Genomic DNA, 20,886 nt, shown 5'->3' on the forward strand with positions numbered 1-20,886 from the left:
GGAGTGGGTTTTACTGCTGAGTTCCAACACGAGTTGGGAAAATGATAGTGTTTTTCTACCTCTTTGAAAAAGAATTGTTTCTGTGAAGCAGCTTGAGCTGGAGTCAGTGCATCAAATCCTTAATGTTCCATCACTGCTCTTCTCTGAAACTCATGGCGTGCCTGGATATGACCACATGAGTTTAGATGGCAGTCTCAGTGCTCCTGGGGTACCCAGGAGTCTGAGTCTGGATCTGTGTAGCTCCAAAATGTTTTCTTTACATGGCAGAAACAAAGGGTGGAGGCAATTCTGTCCATCAGCAGAAGAAAACTCCTTCTAAAAAGGAGGGCAGGGAGTGTTTCAGAGAAGCAACCTGTCCCTATCAAAATCCTTCCCCCTTCCCAAGATGGAAGGCTTTTAAACCTCTGTGCTGCAATCCAGATTGCCAAGAGCTCCTGTCCTGCCACTGCCGCGCTGTTACTGTGGGCAGGACCAAGGTGCCTTTGCATCTTGAAAGTGCTGATGCCCAATTTGTGGGGCTCTTCCTTGAGAGATCTGGCCAGATCTGGCAACCTTGCCAACATGACATCTTTTTTGGAGTTAAACAGGACAAGGTGGTGCTGCTTCCACATTGCCTGGTCCCTGATTGTCCAGATTTAGGCTATCTGGGGAGGAGGGCATGTGAACAGCGCTCCTGCCTCTGCCTTTGCCAGCTGTCCCTGCCTTGCCAGTGGTCAGCTCCCGTGAAGCTGAACAGCTTGGGTTTGAGTTTAGGGAAGATGAAATTGTGCTGCAGCTATCCAGAAGACAGCGTTTCAAAATCCAGGCCTTCAAAAGTCTGGCTCAGAAACGCTGCCAGTTTGGGGGCTGTAGTTATTAATTCTGTTATTTAGAATTTGTAGTCGGCCCTCCTGTCACGCTCAGGAACGCTCCCCAAAGTCAGAATGTGCTTTAAAAAGAATCATAGCTGCTATTATTATTATATTAAACATAACTGGAGATTCCCATATGCTGCCGTGCCTGCGGGAGGTGGCCCCGAAGGGGAGCGCGGTAGCCGGGCAGGAATGGCAGTGGCAGAGGCGCGCGGAGGATGGGAAGGAGCCGCGAGGTCCCTCGTTGCTCGGGGCGGGGGGGACCCTCCGGCGGGGCAGTGCCCGGGGCGGGGGCAGACGGGGCGGGGTGGGTGCCCGGAGCCCGGGCGGGGCGCGGGGTGGCGCGGCCGGGGGCGCCCCAGCCCGGTGCGGAGCCGGGGGCGGCGGGACCGGCGGGGGGGCGCGGAGCCGGGCGCATGCGCTGCGGCGGCGGGGCGGCGGGGGCCGGGGCGGTGCGGGGGGCCGGAGGGAGGGGAGGGAGCGGGCGGGGAGGAGGCTGGGCCGGGCCGGGCCGCCTATTTGAGGGAAAGTAGCGCTCGGCGGGCGCTCAGTGCCGGCCGCCGCGGAGAGGCAGCGGGCGAGCGGCCGCCGGTCGGTGCCCGCAGCCGGCGCGGCGCTGCCCCCTGCCGAGGACTGCCGCGCTCGTCGCACGAGTGGCGGCGGGGGAGCCGCCCCGCGGGGCCGCCTCTGCCCCTTCCCCGCCGCGCCGTTAATGGAAACATGGCGATGGCGGCTCCGACCGGCAGCGCGGCGCCCGTCGCCCCGGCCCTCTGCGGCCACCTGGCCCTGCTGCTGCTCCTCGCCGCCCCCGCCGCCCACGGCTACAGCTTCCCCAGCAGCACACGTAAGTGCCGCCGCCCCGGCCGGTACCCCCCGCCCCGCGGCTCGGCCCGGCGCGGTGGCGCATCGCGGGCCGCCCCGGGGCCTGCGGGGGAGCGGCGGCGGCGGGGCCGCGGCGGGCGCTGCCGGTGCCGCGCTGGATGCGGGCGGGCGCGGGGGTCTCTGCCCGCTCCCCGCCGGAGCGGCGGGTTGAGGAACGGACCCAAAGTTGCTGGAAAGCGCAAACTTCCCCGGCGGGTGCCGGTCCGCAGGGCGGCTGTCGGAGCCTTAATGTGGCGAGAGGGGGGAAAGACCAAAAAGGACTTATTTTCCAACCCCCCCCATCCTCGTTTCAAGCACACAATATGGTACCCACAACCGGCCGTGCACACCGGAGTTTGAGCATAAACTAATAATAGCTGGATAGTTCCACAGGCTATCCGAGCTGGCGGGTCTTCCTCTCCCTCCCTCTGGAGCGACTAAAATTGACTGTAATCTACTGAAGGAGAGTCGGAAAGCAGCTCGTTTGGGTGAGGGGGTGGGGGACTGGAGAGTCGCTGCAGGAAGGATATAAATAGATTTTTTTGAAGAAGAAATTGCTTTAGAAGTTAATGTTTGGGAATATTTTCTAACAGGGATGGCTCTCTTGCCTACTGTGGTAACCCTAAACCTGTCCCTCTCCACACATCCTCGGGAAACCTTGCTATGATGTATTTTAAGAGGCTGTCATCTCCGTTATGAATTGCTGAGGTTTGTTGACACAAAACTGAAAAAAATCCAGACGATTCAAAGCAAAGGTTGACACCGTGTCCTTACAGTCTGCATTTCTGAAGGTGGGGGAAAGATTTCAATGACATAGAGTTAATAATAGCAGTGTTGCCCTTAACTTCGTGCTGCCCCAGTGGATGTGCACTGCTTTATGTCACAGTTGTCTTGTCATTTGTGATTTGCTTAAGAACATAAATACATTTCATATATATATATGTCATAGGAAGTAGTTTTGAAAGCCTTTTAGATTAGTGTCTTTGATCTCAAAGTACATTTTTGCAAGCATGTAGTCAGGCCTTCTGAAAAGAAGGCTTATCGGCAGAAGAAACAGTGTTGTTTATTTGGGAGAGCTGTAGCTTACCGTGCTAATATCTGCCTTCACCAAAGGCATGGGTGCTTATTCCGAAATCCTTCCCATTCCGACACATTCCTTCTGGATTCTTTTGGGGCACGTGTTCATATTTTTAAATATCTTTGACCTTTGGGAGCCGATAGGTTCCCTTTTCTTGCTGTCACGTAAATACAGAAATTCTTCAGAATAAGATCCTGAGAAATGTCTACCTACAGGGGGAGGAGAGGAACGGGAACGTGCCAGTTCTCCTCCAAGTACCACAGCCTTATGGCCTGATCCAGCCTTGTTCTGCCACAAACGATCTCTGCTTCCATGAGAATGCCTAAAGAAGCAAAGGGGGTTCTGTACATGATGAAGCACAGCTCAAGTTTGTGGGATGTTTTTGATATTTCAGCAGCTTTTCATGGATTGCAAGTTGTTGCATTCGCTTATTAAGTTTAGGACACAGTATCAATTTATAGAATAAATTTCTTTTGGGTACCAGTTTGTGAGTCAAAGCTGTGTTTTCTTTCTAGCAGCAGAAAGTTTTATAAGAAGGTTCTTCTACTGAGAGAGACATAAAAAGGCTTATAAGTTGTAAATAATGTGCTTGCATTCCCTCACCCTATGATCTGTGTTATTCTAATAAACCATGCCAGCTTTTTAACCAAAGCAGTTTTATTCCAATTAATTTGGAGGGGTTTGCTAGAATAGATTTTGTTAGCTCTGTGCTCTCTTATCTGAGGTTTTATCAGAGTGGGCCTGATCCTGCACTGAGTGAGGCAAGAGAAGCAAAAACTGAAGCTGCTGACAAAGATCCATAATTTCTTACAAATATAGAGGAATGATCCTGAAGAGGCCACTAATTGTGTGTGTGTGCCTCTGGTGGGAATCAATGCTGTCTGGCTGCATCTGGAGAAGAGACACAGAAGGGATGCAAGACCTCAACCTGACCTGATACCTTCTTCCTTGTTTGGTTCCCTTCATGACCTGCTCTGTGAACCCAGAGAAGAGAGGAGTGACGAATGGATATTTGATGATGATGCACAATTGCTGGGCAGTAGGTTAATGCTGTAACCTGTGGGCTGAAATGCCTGGTGAGCTCTGCCCTAGGGCTGCTGTGATTATTTGTTTCTTGGGAAGGAAATACTTAATGGGAGTAAAGAGTGCGATGGTGACCGGCACCAAGGCTTGAACAATCCCCTGCAATTGACTCTTCCCCCCGAGTAGTTAACTTTTTGCACCCTTCTTGATTTTAAAGAGGCTGGATATAACTTAAATTTTTTGGGCAGAATTACCGGGAGCAAGTTGAGCTGATGAGATGTGCTGCTGAATTCTTCCTATTACCAGCTAATTTTCTCCTACTTTGGACAATGCACCCTTGTGAATGATGCAGAGCATTGATTAGAAACATGTTTGTCTTTGGAGGTTTTCTCTGTAAATCACTGAAGTCATCTTTTACTAGAGGACTCTCAAAAATGAGGCTGCTTTTTTAAGCAGCCCCAGAACTGTTTCATTCTGGCAAGCAGCAGAGTGAACGATTAGGATATCTTGCCTAAGGGGGGGAAGGAAGAAAATAAAGAACATTTTTGGTTTTTATTTTTGTTTACAATTGTATTAATTATTGTCAGTGTGTTGATTCTTGGTTCTGTCCCTGATAAATCGCTGGTGTTCTACATTATCTCTCTCCTCCCGGGTAGCATGGTTTTAATCATCTTATGCTGAGCTAAGGAAAGCTCGGCTCAGCCAGTTGTCCAAAGGGGAATTTCTCATTGAGATTTAAAAAGCAAAATCCCAGATTGGAACAAACCCATTGGGGTGGGTGTGTTAGGTGATGGCCACTGACTGACAAGGTTCCTTTTAGGAATGGTCACGTACAAGAACGAGCATGTGTGTGGGCAACGGGATTAATGGCTGTGGAAAGGAAGGCTGTTGGTTGCAGTTAATTTTTCTTTTAAATAGTACACAGAGGGATTCCTGTGGCAGCATGGTAACGACCTCTGCTTGAATTTCTGAGCAGTTTGGTATGAGATAATTGAAACCCTGATCAGTCAGGGAAGTCCTGTACCTGGATTGCCATTGTCTCAGGTTAGTGGAGATCGTGCGTGTGAGTGCTGGGGAATGTGGCTGCCAGTGGGGAACAGAACAAATCCCCTCCTCACTTTCCAGCAAGGCTTTTAGTCACTTGGACTTGAAAGAAAATTGCCATCTGCTAGAGGGTGGAGAGCCATTTGCTTCTTGTGAGGAAGCAGGTGTGTGCAGAATTGCTGCATGTCTGCTTGGCTTCATCACTGCTCTGCAGGGCATCTCTGACCAGGCAGCAGAGGAGAAAGGTATGTCTGCAGGGGAAAGTGCCAGTGTGGTGTCCACGGTCCAGTCCTGCTTTTCCAACAGGTTTAGCACTTGTCAGATGTAGACAGTTGTTTTGGGCAGCAAGCTGGAGGTGTTACCCCTGTTCCTGTCAAATAGTGAGCAGTGAAGACTCCTGCTCAGAGCAGTAAGGCTTAATATTTTCCCATCATCACTGGAAGGTGGGCCTCAGGCTGCCTCTTCCAAATTAGTTGCTTCTTTGTAGCAGATTTTGATTTGTACTCGTCATTTCACCCCAAATGAGGTTAATGATGCTGGTAGTGATAGCACATCTGGGCTAGCAGGGCTTGAAATAAATAACTCTATTAGGACTGGGATGCTTTAGGGTTTGCAGAATGCCACGTAGAGGAAGCTCCTTCTCTTGTTCTACCGACCACCTGCTGTGCAGTCAGAAAATCTCTTCCAATTATGGTTTTGATGCTTGGCGTTGGAACTTGTCTGGAAAGGAGCAGAGAAGCTGGGAGATGGCCTTGCTTGTCTTCTGCTGTGCTCCACTAAGCAGAGAGACAGCTCCCTGCGAGGGCAATCTACCACCAGGAGTGACTGACAGATCCTGGCCCTCCATTCCTGTGAGGGCTGAGCAGCCTCTGTGACAATTTGTACTCAGTGGAGGCACAAATCCCCAGTGTCCCTGCAACAGCCCTGTGCAGGCTCTGCTTGGTGGCAGAAACCACTTTTGAGGTGTGTGGAGGCACCCTGAACTTCCCAGAGGTAAAAGAAGAGCCTCACAAAGAGGAGCAAATGTTTTTTAAAAGCCATTTGCAATATTTCTTGCTATTTAAAAACAAATTTATCCATTCCTGTTACCATTTCTGAGTGCTTCCTTCTCAGTTCTCACATAGAGAAAGAGCAGAGCTTTGCTGCTTTCCTGCCTGTGACACCTCAACGCTGTAACCTGCCTGCATTCATCCCCTTCAAGATTGTGGTTTCAGGAGTTTGAGTTTTTCAACTGTATACATTGAGAAATTGTTAATTGAAAATCTCTTGAGAAAGTGTGTGGGTTCCCACTGAAATCAATAAAGCTCCTGCACATGGACCTGAGGGTAGAAATGGGCTCCTGCTTGGTGTTTGACAGGCGGAGTTCAGCAGCTTTGTTGTAAAGAAGCTGTGTGTGTGTGTGCAGCAGTCCCTGAAAAGCTGAAGGTGGTTAGGGAGGGTCTGAATGGGAACCTGAACGTTTATCCCTGAACGAGCTGCCTGGTGTTTGGCTTCAAAAGCCATCAGAATGGCTCTCGAGGGCTGGCATGCTGGGGCATCTGCACTCTGCAACATGGAACACGTGCACACGCTGTACCAGTCAGACAATGCTGTTTTCACCCAGTGAAATACTCAAGTGAGATGAAATAAAAGCAAAAGTCATTACCAAGCAACATACTTGAGTGAAATATTCAGTAAGAAAGGAGGGGAACTGAATGCTTCAATATTTACTTTTCTAGGAGCCTCTTGAAAGCAAAATGTGTTTTGTTAGCAAAATTATTTTTCCTCTCTGGGGTGTTGGTAGTAGTTTGTTGTTTTAGAGCAGTTCCTGTAATCTAGCCTTCATCCTCGAGTTTATTATTGCTGGGTTGCATGGGGAATGGGGTTGTACAAATTGTTGTTACTGGAGAGTCAGTTTCTGTCAACAAGATATTGACATAGTTTTCTTTAGGTTGAATTATTTGATCTTTTGCAGAACGCATGTAGATTTCCTTCATTACTTTGACAGTTTTCCTACAACCCTTCCCATTCTGTCTCAGCCATTATCTTTTGGTCATAAATGCAATGAGAACTAAAAGGTGTTTATGCAAACCAAAGGATTCATTCATCCTCTGTAAAGCATCTTGTTTCTCGAATTGACTGATGTGTGAGTGATGGGGATATTTAACCAGATGAGCTTGTTACGGGTGAAAGGGCTGCAGGGCGAGAGACACAAGGATCTGAACGCAGTCAGGCCAGACAAAGGGTGCACAGTCTGTGCTTTCTGTATCTATTCATTAACTCATCACAAGGTCGTTATCCTTGCTTGTGATTAGGCTACTGTGCCACCTCCTCGGAAGCTGCTGCTCAGTCTGGTGGGGGACAGGGCAGGAGCTGTTGTGCAGCACAGCTGCTCCCAAGGCTGTGTGAGACTGCCTTTCAGGGATCAATTCTCCTCCCGCACGTCTAGTTGGGACTGAGAACTCCGGAGGAGATAATTGCTGACAGCAATCAGATTGGGTGCTAAATGCCATATAAACCATCTAGGTCAATAATGATGGTAAAGCCTTGGGCACAGTTGTCAAAGCAGCAGTTGAGTTTGCCTATCTCTTTGTGCAGCCACTGATTGTGTGTAGAGTTAAACGCAATAAATACAGGATGCAACATGATTTTTAGCTCTGGTGTATGTCAGAATCCCTGAAGTTCTTGCAATGAAAAGGAGTTCTATAATAAGAACGTCTCTTGCCTCCCTCGACCTTGTTCCTTCTTTCATTGTCCTTGAAGAATGGGGATGGAGCTGTGCTTTGCACAGACTAGGCTGGAGCTATGTCTGCACTAGTGGGTTTCTGTTCTGAGTCCCCTGAAGCCCTGGATAGACTTTGGGTATCCTTGGCTTCTGCTGGTGTGAAAACTGTTCTACCCTTTCCCACAGTGACGCTTGGGGAATTCCTGAATCAATATGGGTTGTGCCTACAGTGAGTATCACTGTGATAGAAAACCCGGAGTGATGCAGTACAAAGACACGTTCATTTACCTGACAAAGGTTGTCTATCTTGAATTATTTATGAGGTTTCACAGCACACTAGTAAATTTTGTAAAAGCAATGGAGTCCTGGTAATGTGAGCCTCTTCACTGCAGCTTCCGTAGTGGAGTTGTTCTGAGGAGGTACAGGAGGTGGGGGATGGAGGAGGAGGAGGAGGAAGAAATAGGCAGCAAGTGGAGGGATATAGAGAGACTGCTGTTTTCATGTGCAAATGATGAGGTGTGCAGAGCAATGAAGTGCGAATTAGTTAGATCATGCTGTGCATTGGAGCAAAAATCCGTATAGTGTTAGAAAGCAGCCTATGCTTCAGGGAAGGGTGGGAGGTGGAAAGGATGGGGAGCACAGACACAAGGACAGAGCAGGGTGAAAATCTCATGACCAAAGTACTGGCTGCTTCCCGTCTGTAGAAATGCTGTTTGCAGGGGTAGTTTGGTTAAAGTACATACTCATTTTGGTGAGGTTTTCTTATCTGAGTCCCAGTAAAAGAAGACTCAAGCCAGAGCTGGCCAGGCTTTTCTGTGTGGCATTCAGCAGCTGAGAGGCTTGGAAGAGTGCAGAGCACGTGGCTGTTGACCAGAGAGGTTTGCTCAGGATAACCTGGAACATGCGTGTCCACAGGAGCACTGAGTCAGTGTTGTCTAACACAGAGAGTGAGGGCAGTAACAGTCGGAGTCCTGGCAGCAGCGCGTGGGCTTGCTGCAATCCCTGCTGCAACACCATTTCAGTGCTAAAAGTTTGTGCTGCAGCACAGGTTCATGGTGTGGCTGCCACTGTGCACTTGATTTGTTGGTACATAGAGCCTGCCCCTTGCCTTTGGGCTTCTGAGCCTCTTGGCCTTGCAAGCACAAAGTCAGCTCTTAAACGGTCAAATTGGGAAAGAGTTGGGAAAGTATTGTACCCATCTCCACTGAAGTGACAAATGAGGATATGATTCTCCTTATAAATACCAATGCCTCTCAATTCATAACAGAGCTGGGTTCTGCAACTTTTGTCACAAGCTGCCAATTTGCTATCAGGCTCTGTTTCTTCTCCAGTGGGCACTTAATAGTCTGCAGTCCAGAAGAATCCCATATCTAAAGTCTGAGTTCATACTCATTCTCCAAACAGCAAAACAAGGGACATATATCTAAATAATTTTTAGAACTAACCTTGTATAAGCTACTTACCCTTCAGAAATATATATAAAGAAATATATAAAGCTCTCTGTAATTTCTGTTGAACCAGAGATATTCTTGTATTTGAATTCTTGCATCTATTAATTTTCATCTCTCTATTGTGGCTAATAAACACTTTCTGTACCGTGTGAAACAGGGAGGTGCTTTGTTTGCATTTCTAATGTATAGTGGGTTTTACAGGCAGATTTTTGGCAGCTGTAACATGAACACCAAAATAGAGACAGATTTAAGCCAAGCAAAGCACCTAATGTTCAACTTTATCAGGTGTTGCAGATTGAGTCAGATTCTGGGCTGAGAGTGGTTGAACGTCTTTTATTGCTCCATAACAAACTCAGTAGACCCAGAAGGAGCTGAAGTGCCATTTCCTCATGTCTGAGGTAGTCCTGTAAATTAGAGGTCTCTGCTAAGTGTTCACTGTAGTGTCACATTCTTGGGATCAGTGTGTGTGGGAAGTATTGTGTAGGCTCTTGTGCTTTCAGTACCTCTGCAGGGAGAGGGATGCCCCTTGCCCAGGTGAAAGTTAACTTTCTGCAGCAGTGTGTCATGCACACCAGGGGAAGAAAAGGGTGGAAGTAAAAGCATTTAATTATTCAAGGCCAGCAAGCTGAAAAGGGTTTCAGGACAGTGAGCTAGGCATGCGTCAAAGCTTCCTGGGCACTCCTCTGCTTTCCCCTCCTCCCCTGCCTGCTCTGAGAAGGAGGGTAAATTACATGAGTATGAACAAAAAAAAAAATCAATATTTTTCTCTTCATGCAGTTCTTATTTTTATTTATTCTGTTTTTATTGGCTGGAAAGTCTTAATAATTGTTGATCAGTGACCAAACTGATGACATTATTTTGCCTCCTACAGAATAACAGCACTTCAAAGAGCAAAGACCAAAAGGGACCTTCTCTGTGCATAGGGATGCTCTCATGCCCCCCCTTGGCTGTGTGCTGTGGGATTTCTGATTGAGCCATTCCTGATGTTAGGCTTGTTACAATGCAGAAAAAATTGCTGTTGTCAAGTCTTGCGTGCTGTACTCTGCTGTGTAGGTTTAAAAGCTGAGAATTGTCAAGAAAATTTTAAAGATACTGGGACAAATTCATCCCTGATGTAATGATGCTTGTGGGATTATGCCCAGGATAATTTTCAGGCCTTTGTCTTTTAACTTTTAAATATGGTGGCGCTTGTGGTTGCTTCTGGTAGGATTTTTATGGTGAGGTGGAGAAAAGAAATGCAGCTAACACATCTCCTGTCTGCTGATGCTTTGGTCTCAGTTTCCAAGTAACCCCATTTAGCACCTGCTCGCCTGTTTGACCCAGCAGCAAAAATGTTGTGTTGGCATTTCTGACATCAATACCACCTTTTTACCCATCATCTTAAGGCTAAATGGAACCCTTCTGTGTCCCTTGCTCCTTGCTATGTTTATTTCTTGTGATCTAGTCTTTACTGTAGAGAAAAATCTAACCAGCTCTGTCTCACCTCAGCTGTCTGCTAGGTGCTTGGGGCTCTTTTTCATGCCAAGTGGCTCCTTCCACAGGTGAATTTACACCCTCACTTTCCCCCTACTTCCCTGTGCTCCCTGCCCAGACATGAGGACAGAGCAGCTGGGTATGAAAGGGCTCTGACAGACACATTTTGACATGAGGCCTCACTTAGCACTGTTGCTCCTGGGCTTGCCCTTACCTTTTCCCTCTTGCCCCTTTTCATGCCAGCCTCACTGGGCTGTGTTTCCTGGAGCAGGCAGTGTTACCAAGCCAGAGGTGAGGATGTATCCCAAAGCTGGTGCTCTGCATGGAGCACTGCCTGTGGCAACACTGCTGTGTGGGAATCTTCTTTTTCTGCCCTTCTCCTCTTGATGCCATTCCAAGTGAATCCTTGTGCTGAAAGCACTGCTGGTTTGTGCAGTTTATGAATGTGATTATGTGTGCTGAAAGCAGCCTTGCCCTTTTTATTTCACAAGGGCCTTTTAATAAATGTCACTTATTTGGGGACTCAGGCAGCTGAGGGCATGGCCAGTTACCTTACCATTGGGAAGTGGCTGCCAGACCCCATCCTGTTCTCTGGAGTCACAGCTGGCTGGTGGAAGTGCAGGTTGCCAGGAAAAAAAAATACAGTGTTTTTATGGTAGCTGGCATAATACTTGACTTCCATTCTTAATTAAATCTACTTATTGCTGTGTTTGTACCATTCCTGTTGTTCTCAGATCTCACTGGGTAACATGAGGGCTCTTGTACATGAAGCTGCTTTCAGAGAAAACCAAACAGCTGCAGAAAGGAAAGGTGTTGTAAATGTACCTGTCCTTCTTATGGAGGAATATCAGAATGATTGCAGTGTGGTGAAATGGGACCTGCCTGGGCTGCAGGTGAGATGCTCCAGCTGCATTACCTGAGGCCTGTGCTGGGGCCACAAGTAATGGTGGACCTGAAGTTTCTCCATGTAACAATCTATGTTTGATGAAGGATTCATGTACAAGGCCTGGTGCTTCAGGGCTGGGTGGAATTGGTGGCCAGAGCCCTGTTTCATCCTGCAACTGCCAACCTGCAGTCCTGAATCACAGTTTGTTGAACTGCTCTGAAGTTTGTGATATTCATTGCACAGAAGTCCAGATCCCATGAGCAAAGCGAGGACTATTCCAAGTATATTCTATTTTTTGTGTCTCATTTTCCACATGAAACTAACCTTGCTTCCTCATTTGGCTTGGTTACAGTATTTATTACAATGACATTCCTCCTCATTTTTTTTTCTACTGCTATGATATTGAGGTTTAATATTTATCTTCTAATAGTTTCTGAGTAGCAGAGTGCTTGCATTACTGGCAGTGATGTATAGTTAATCCTGAGCACAGATAGCTCTGAGAGGTCCAGACGGACTTCAGCCCTCAGTGGCACGCTTGTGAGTGAGGAAATTAGCTTGGAAATTGCTGTTTGTTAAAATTGCTTCTGTGTTAATCTTGCTGTGATACCACAGCTTCTGGCAGTATGTGGGTTAGCAAGATGGTTGTGCCCAAGAATGAGGGCAGGTTCTCACTTTAAAAGTGTCTCAGCAAGGACCTTGTCTTACACCTTTGCTCTGAGGAGGTTTACACTGAGCAGTGTGGCCCATTTTTCAATTGCCAGGCCTATCTTCCAGGTGTTTTCTTATCCCCAGTTGACCTTCTGCCCTACTTTCTGTCCACTGTGTGTTAAAAGGTGACCAACCTGTCATTCTTGGCAAGCATCAGGAGCAGAGCATGTGTGCCTCAGGCCTGTTCCCTGGGGAGACAGATAATTCTTTCATGATGCCCTTGGGACTGTTCCCCCTCCCATCCCCTCCCCATTGCACTGTGGGCATCTTGTCCTGCTCTCCATCTTCCCCTCCTTGTTGTGAGCACTTGTACTTCCCTATTGCTCCTTTTGCTGCTGAAATGAAGGCTTCAGAGACTTCAGTACGTCAGTGGTGGAGTAGAAAATGCAACCAGATCACAGAACTCCTCCTCCTCTGTTCCTTTAAATGAATCCATGCTCTTAGTTGTGGGATAAACGTTTGTTCTACTATGTACTAACAAGACATCAGATTGAGATGCAAGAACAGAAAACAGGGGCAGGAGGATTTGGACTCCAGGGAAAGTATCTGTCCCTTTCTTTGCTGTTGGGAGGATGGGAACTGTCCTTGTGGATGAAAAGCTTCTCTGAAGGACACTGTTCTCTGGCAAATGCCTGAACATCAAAGCTTGGGCAGTGCTGTTCTCTGTGCAGTCAGAGGGCAAGAGGCTTTGCTGCTGAGTGCTCAGCACTGGACTTCTCCAAATTAAATGGGTGCCTTCTAATGCATAAGCCTTATGTTGGCTCTTTGTACCATGTAAATTATGGATAGGCACCTTTCCCAATAAATGCTCTCTTTAAAATTATATTTTTGTGCTGATGAGGCACTCATTTAGAATTGGATCTTATGCTTATTGCCTCCTTGTGGCAAGTGCTCACCAGTGGGACCAGTTACTGGGCAAGCTGTAGGGCTGTACCTCCTGACCATCCCTTGGACATTTAACCCCTTGGACAGTACCTGAGATATCATCTGAACATTTCCTGCTCTCTATATGTGTCTTGGAGAGAAATTCTGGAGGCCATTAAGCTGGGTAATTTACATGCTTCTTGAGCCTGTGCCTAGGGAAATATATTTCACAGGTAATTTCAAATCTCTTGGTGTGTGGAAGAAGTCATTATTCTGAACAGAAAGGGGCTGGTGATGTCACGGGCCCCATTGAGAGGACCATGTTAGAGACTGGGATTTTTCTCTCTTACAGAAAAGTGTCCACAACATTCTATTCATGGGGTGTTGGGATGTCAGGAGTTTTTGAGTCTAATGTTGATGCTTGTGTAGAAAAGAAGAAAAGAGAATTATTGCATAATCCTCAATTCGAGTTACATGTGAGCATATTGTGTGTGAGGGCTTGGGGCAAACCTGCTCTGGGGTACCCACAGGTGTGTGAGTTTCTTGTTTTGGTGTTCTAGTGCTGTCTTCCAAGGGCAGACATCAAAGTTAGCATCAGGAGGCTGAGTTGTAGTTTTGACTCTGCTCCCAAAAGTCTGTCTGGGTTTGAGACTACTGCTTTGCCTTTGTAGCTCCATTCTCCCCTCCTGAAAAAGATGGAAGATATTATTGTTGGACATATTAGAAGGATTTGACATTTACTGTTGATCTTCCTTTTATGGGGTCCTCCAGGACAGGAGGTGAATTGTTTTCAGTGTGAAAAGCTGGCTGTGGCTGGAGATGGGCAAACTGAGCCTGACAGATCAGCATCCTGTCCATGTACAGCAAATCCTTTAGCACCTTCTGCGTATTCCCAGTGTGGTTCAGGCACCTCCATATATACAGATTTGCATCCTTTTCAGAGGAACAGACTTGGATTACTTTTGAGAGTGATCTGTAGATGTTTTTCCCTGTGGAGGGAGCAGTCTTTGTCCCAGCTGGACGGGGAGAAGGAGAGAGGAGGTGCCCTGTGAAAGCTGGCAGCTTCATCCCTGTTGCTGTTATGCTCTGGGTGATGCAGCAGTACTGGGACAAAACTGAACTGGGCTTCATGCTTCCACTCTGTCTGCTTCAGAGCTTGTCTGGATGCCACCTTACAGCAGGAAAGGTCTTACAAAGAGCTTTTAGATGTGTCTCACAAAGTAGTGAGGTAATGGTATAAAATGCAGTAAACTGCTATTTATTTTTTTTAATGCTCTCCACCCCCACCCCTTTTTTCTTTTATTTCTGAAAGGGACTAATACAATGAAGAGCTTCTGCAAATGAAGGCAACTGCATTTGAAATAACAGGGTTCTGGGTGTTTGGCTGGTGAGAGATGCAATAAACGAGCATCGCTAAGTGCTTTATAATAACAATGATTACATTGCTCTCTTAGGAGCCAGGAACTCTCAGGTAGGGGGATGGTGTGGAGAGGGCTTGTTTAAGGTGGGGGGTTTAACTAGATAGACATGGAGTGACAGTGATGCCCAGAAACCCCTGCAGAATGTTACATATGGTGCTGTGAGAGGCTACTCCAAAAACCCCAGGAGACTTGGACTGACATGGTTTGAGGCTGAAGCAATGACAATGGATGCTCCTAAATAGCTTCTGGTAGCAGGAGGTCTTTGTGGCAGAGTTTAATGACATCTTTTCTTGGTAAGAAGGGAAGCTGTTGACACAAATTCAGCAGAGTTCTGACTAGTCAGTAGTCCTCCACCAAACTCCTTCCTTGTCTTTAAGTGATCAGATTGATCATTTGTGCCAAGTTTGTTTCTGATTAGCTGAAATCTGCCATAGGCAAGGGTGGATGCTGAAAGCAGTCCTCTAGTGTCAAGTGTCTGGTAAGAGTTTACATTGTGCTGTTGGCAGTTTGGCCACCTTTGTTTTGCTGCAACTCTCCATGAGTTGACTTGACTCTTCCTGGCAGTAGAAACATCACCAGGTGGAGAGTCTTGAGTGTTGGGAAGCTCTTTCTTGCCAGGGACTCCAGTCAATCCTTCATTTCCTGTTTTCCTGTTGCAGCATCACACCTTCCTCACCCTTTGAGAAGCACTTAGTAATTGAGGAATTACTACAATGTATGTATTCAAAACTCAGTTCCAGCCATCAAGATGTGGCACCTCTTTATCATGCTTTGCCCAGTATCTTGACCAGACTCTCCAAAAATGACCCAAACAAGGGGAATTGTTTGCTTTGTCCAGTATCACACTATTTGAGTAGCCAGGAAGGGGTGGTTGTGAACTATCCTGAAGTCTTATAAAAGCCTGCATCAGCTTGGATGGTCCTACTATTGCTCAGCAGTGATGGAGGAGCACAGGGCAACTCAAAGCATGTAATCATAAAGTTGTTTGCATGTGCTTTAGAGGGCAGTGTTCTGATGGCATGATAGAGAAGCACAGCCCAGACTGTCATCTTCCAGCCATCCAGCCTGACATACTCAATGACAGCTTCACTGTGTCTCCAGGCTGAGTACAAAGCTCTCCCATCTCCAGCCCCAGGTACAGGTCCTGTAAGTTGTGGCTGTTTTGTCTTCAGGGGTGGCTCAGCCTTCCATCTGGTGATGAGGATTTACTGGAATGAACAAGAAGATGCAACAAGCGATCTTACTTCTGTCAAGTTCCCAAGAGAGTCATGAATTATACACAGAATAAACAAATAACCTGATATGTCTGTCATTATATCATAAAGGACTTTAATAATTCATGCATCTTGCAAAATCCTTACTAAGACCTACCCTCTGTAACCTTATCTTTGCTGTGGGGGATGGGATCTCTTCAGCCTCCACTCAGATGGCATCTGTAAAACAGGAGGCAGAGAGGAGGGAGGTTTTATCATAAAACTTCATCTGGATAATGGGTTGCAAAGTGACGTGCAAGAGTTATCAGCCATTGGGGTCTCAAGGGGTGCTGAAAATGACAAGTGGCTGCTTTGGGTGAAATTTATGCTGGTAGTGTGCTCCATAAAACTGACACCTATTCACTTATTTATTAATTCATTGTGTTTCAAGTCTCGATTTGTGACAGGCTTTGAGATAAGGAGCCCAGTTCTAATCCTGTGCGACGAGAGTGCAAAGATGGTGCAAAGAAGCCATGGGCTGCTCTTGCTCCTGATGCACATCAGCAAGTGTGCCATGGAAACAGAGTTCCCAGATGTAAACTGAGAGCAGAGTTTTCAAAAAAGCAGGGAGGCTAAGGCATTGTGTTAGTTTGGCTCTGAAAAAAACCAGTTACTTGTGGGTAGGATACTGCTGGTGTCACCAGTGTTGCTCCAGTGCTGACAGCCATTGCCTTTGGCTTATTTTGTTTGTTATGGTCCTGGAGTTGGGTACTGGGTTCAAGGCTGGAAAGGCCTTTTGGCAAAGAGCTATCCTCTACCCTGTGGTCTGCAAAAAATACCTGCTGTGCTTGCTTTGCCATTTTTACTTTTCATTGCTGTATCAGTGAGAGGTTGTGCACGTTTGGTCAGAAGAAATTGGTGCCTGTGTGGGGCCTTTCCCAACACTGCCAAGCAAATGTACCAGCTCACACATTCAGTGGCTTCTTCTTCCTCTGTCTGTGGGCAAATCATCCACCAACAGACTGAGATTTTCCTCAAATCTACTCCTAGGCTTTAAATTATTCACTGCATTATCCTTTGGCCTCCAGCTCCTTTGCATATCAAATACTCCAAATCAGCTTTTTGTAAAGTTTGAAATTCAAGATATTTTGATTGGACACACAGCTCTCAAAGAATAGTTATTGTGGCTCTTTGTCATACTGGGAGGGCATTTCAAGTGGGGTCCTGCAGGGATCTGCCCTGGACCTGCTTTTATTCAATAGTTTCATTAATAACTTAAGCAATGGAATAAGAAATATGCTTATAAAATTTGCAGGTGACACTGAGCTAGGAGGGGTTGGATGTACTTTGAAAGGCATTACCAGAATTCAAAATGATCTAGAAAAATTGAACGGCGAGCTGGATATCAGCAAAATGAAATTCAGTGAAAACAAATGCAAAGTACTGCACTTATGAGGGAGAAATGAAATGTACAAATACAGAATAAAGAACACCCGTCTGGGTAGCAGCGTGGCAAAAAAGATCTCGAGAGTTGTTGTGGATCACTTTGAGTCAGCCAAGTGCTGTCATAGCAGAAGGGCACATTTATTCTTCAGTGTTCAGTAGGTTCTTGGACAAGACTGGGGAGGTGATGTCTTCTTCCTCATACAGCACTGGGTTTGGCTTCTGTTGGAGTACCTGACCTCACTTTTTGGCATGAGCCTTTGGAGATATAGGCACACTGTAGAGAATCCAGAGAAGGGCAATGAAAAGAATGAATGTTTTAGAAAACAGTGCAAAATAGAGAAAGCTGTGAAAAGCTGAGTTTCCCTTTCTATTTATTTTACTACTCTAAAGGATGCAACAGAATCATGATCTTCCAGTTCTTAGGAGCTTGTTGTAAGATTTTTTTCAGTGTCAGCTGTAGGTGGGATATATGGAAAGAGGAAATTGAGATTTAGTGTGAATAAAAAGGGAACTTTTTTACCATGTGCTGCAAAATGGAACTGGGAAGAGGTACTGTGGGGATGTTGGGTTCACCTTCAGCAGAGAATTTAAAGAACAGATTAGAGAACACTTCATGCAGAGGGCTCAGGTATTTAGATGTCTTAGTGCAAGAAAGTGGTGGAAGAGGAGTTCCTGAAACCCCTGCCATCCTGCATATCTGTGACTGAACAGCTACTGCCTGTTCTGTTCTCAGGTGGAGTTAGACATTGAATGGGTAATGCTTCTGGTTTTTGATAGAGAAATCATATTTAAGGAACAATTTTCCTATTGTCCTAAATGTCACTGGTGACAAGTTGGTGGTTACTGTTGGTTTTCTCACAGATACCTACAGAAATATTCGTGCTCAAGAGCTGTTAATGAAACACAATTTTTTTGGTGTAATTTTCCCCTCAGACTTATTTTCTCCTCACTCAGCTTTATCTATGCTGCAGGTTGAGAAAACTCCACAGTTACCCTTTTTGTTATAATTTAATCCAAGATGGATCTGGTAGGGAGTTTGTCACTTGGGGGTTTTTAGGTGCAATTTTTTGCAAGACATACCTTGCTGCAAAAAATTGAAAAAATAAGCAGAGGATAGGACACAGAAACAGATCCAGAAAGTTAGTCTTTGAATTAAGGAGAACAAAAGAATGTAATGAAAGAGGTGCATGTAGACAGACTATCCCTTTCCTGACTCTTAAAAGATTTTTCTTTAGGATATAGTTCTAATACTCATTTGTCCTGTCCTTCCTCCCTATAATAATGTCAAAGATGCTTTCTTATTGCAGAGAAGACCAGATGGTAGAGGTGAATAATGTCTTGATAAATATTAAGAAAAGACTAGTCCAGAAGGCAATTTTTTCCCACCCTTCCTTTATATAAACACCTGGGCACATACTTTAAATTAAAACACAGTCATAAAATGACAATGTGGGAGGCTTGATAATGTCTGGAAGCACGGTCAGTAAGTTATTTGGAAGGAAACAGGTGTTCTCTCAAAGTTGTATCTTCAGGGGAAAATAAAAAGGCAACTTGTTTTTCTTTGATGGGTAAATATTTTCTCACGTGGGTTTTTTACAGCCTAGGTATGTAAGAGAGCTCAGAGGGGGCATATCCTGCACACACACACATGCATGTGTGTGCACTGACACAGGCTATTATAGTTAAAGGATTAAGCATCTTGAAGGAATAAGCCAATTATAAGAAGTTCCTGCACAGCAAAAATTAGACAACACAGTAATTAATAACCTTATTAAATAGCAATATTTGGGCACTGAACCAAAGCATATGAATCAGGGTGAAGCATTCTTGGCTGAACACGCTGTGTGAAGTGTAGGCACTTGTTCAGAACACACTCTGTAGAACCCAATAAGCTTTGGGGCAGTAGATCCACTTAGCAAGTAGTTTCTCCTCTTGTGCTTTTGTGTTTCTGTGACTCTCTCTTATTTTTGGGGCCAGGAAGGCAGCAAAAGAAAAGGACCAATTCTCCTGTTTTATTTTTTTTCTAACATCCTCTTCTGTTCACAGCCAAACAAGCACTCTCCTAAGGCTTCTTTTAAGGAAAAAATGTCCTCAAGCAGAAAACTAATTTTCTTTCCTCTTTGTTTTCTCTTCCCAGTGCTTTTGTGAGAGGTGCCTTGCAATGAGGCTTATACTCATTAGTGGTTTGTGAGACTGCCTTGCCCACCCCTAGGTTAGCCATGAGGAGGTGTCACTGCAGCCCATGAGGGGTCTGTCCCATGTACCCAGAGCCACCAAGGGACAGAGTGACCTTGGGCTGAGCTGCTGTGGCACGTCCCTGGTGCTGGCCAAAGGCTGGCAGCGCATGGCTTGCACTGGGGGCTTCTCTGTGAGTGTCTCCAGTTTCTGTACAGCAGACCAGGACTCTCAGGCTGCCATCTGATGTGTGCACAAGTGTGGGAGGATGCGGGCCAAGCACAGCCTGTCTCCTTTCTTTCCAGGCAATTATCATTTTCTTCTGAAGCTACACAGCTGGAGCAGTAGTGTAGCCTCAGATACCAACATGGAAGTCTCTGCAACTTCTTGGGTGACCTGAAGCATGGAACATGCCCTAATCCTAAAAAAGGGCTGCTGTGACCAGTGGCAAGGCACAGGTTCCCACTGAGCAGGATTGGGACACATGGAATGCTTTGCTTTTTGGCCCCAGCTGCAACAGCAGTGATTTTCCTCCTGGCTTGACACAGTAAATAGTTTTGAATATCTGCTTCTTTTTTAAAGCCTACTTTATATAATCTGTAAGAAAAATCAAATATGCAAATTATGTAATCAATTAACATTTTTGTAGTTTTCTTTGGAGAGGCAGTGATAAATGGTGTTGTGTTTTCAAAAATCAGTTACCTCCCTTGCAAACACTGCACTCGAGGCTGTAATATATACAGGTGAAGGAAACAACCATTTTTTCAATACTAAAGATTTTTATGGATCTCCTGAATGTGTACATGACAGTTGTAGAGTTGTTGGGTTGGGAGAGTCCTATGGAGACTCCTCAGCAATGGGAGAGCCAGCTGAGACAATGGGGATGAGTGAGATGTGTTGGGCATGTCACTGCCAGAGAGAGGCCAGGGGATGTGCCAGGCTCCTTCCATGCACTTCCTGCAGGCACAGAGCTATTAAGTGCCATCACAAATTCTTGAGCTCCAAGGTTTTCTCCTGGCCCATGTTTCCTCACTACAGTGGACACCAAAGTGGTGCTTGGTTTTAGGAGGTTTGTGCACATGGCTCGTAAAGGAGCCTGGTGCCTTTCCGTGAGCACCACCACAGCCATGCCTGGGGCTTCCCAGCCAGTGCATCAGCTGTGTTCTTTATGCTTTACTTGTAAATGCCATTTCACAGGAGCAGCAGGGCACTCCTGGCAGTGTGTCTGGAGGAGTTATCGCTCCTCAAGCCCTGTACTGCACCTGAGGTGTGCAGTGATGGCCCAGGAACGCAGTGACTGCCGTGTCCTATTGCTTACAGCTTCCACAGGGGACACACAGCAATCTCCATGTTCATCACGGGCTAGCAGCTTCTTTACCCTCTGCAGCCTTGCTACAGTAATCTTACATAAATTTTAATGGCATTAGTTTAATGGGTTTTTTTTAATGGTAACTTTCAAGCCAGTATATGACAACTGAGATGAAACCTTCAAATTTTGGCATGTGGCCCACTCTGCATGCTTCTGTCTTGGACATTACCAGGGTAGAGGAACATAGTAATGGATCAGACAGGAGTTCTGCCAGTGCTTTGATGTCGGTGAGAGATGTGCTGGGTAGAAAAAAGAATTTTTACTACCACTGGCAAAAGGTCTTGGATAGCCATACTACAACAACAACAAAAAAGAAGCTGCTTCTGCTATTACTTTTTT

General features: G+C 46.1%; 1 protein-coding gene across 2 annotated transcripts in view; it reads left to right on the top strand.

Moving 5' to 3' along the window:
- The first annotated feature begins 1,390 nt into the window (after positions 1 to 1,390).
- CACNA2D2 (calcium voltage-gated channel auxiliary subunit alpha2delta 2) overlaps positions 1,391 to 20,886 on the top strand; it is a 209,397-nt gene continuing 189,901 nt past the window's right edge. For both annotated transcript variants that reach the window (XM_030956631.1, XM_030956632.1), the window contains exon 1: positions 1,391 to 1,695. The gene's annotated coding sequence lies outside the window, so the exon portion shown is untranslated. The remainder of the gene's footprint in view (positions 1,696 to 20,886) is intronic.

Source organism: Camarhynchus parvulus, chromosome 12 (assembly GCF_901933205.1).
Source record: "Camarhynchus parvulus chromosome 12, STF_HiC, whole genome shotgun sequence".
NCBI classification, from domain to species: Eukaryota; Metazoa; Chordata; class Aves; order Passeriformes; family Thraupidae; genus Camarhynchus; species Camarhynchus parvulus.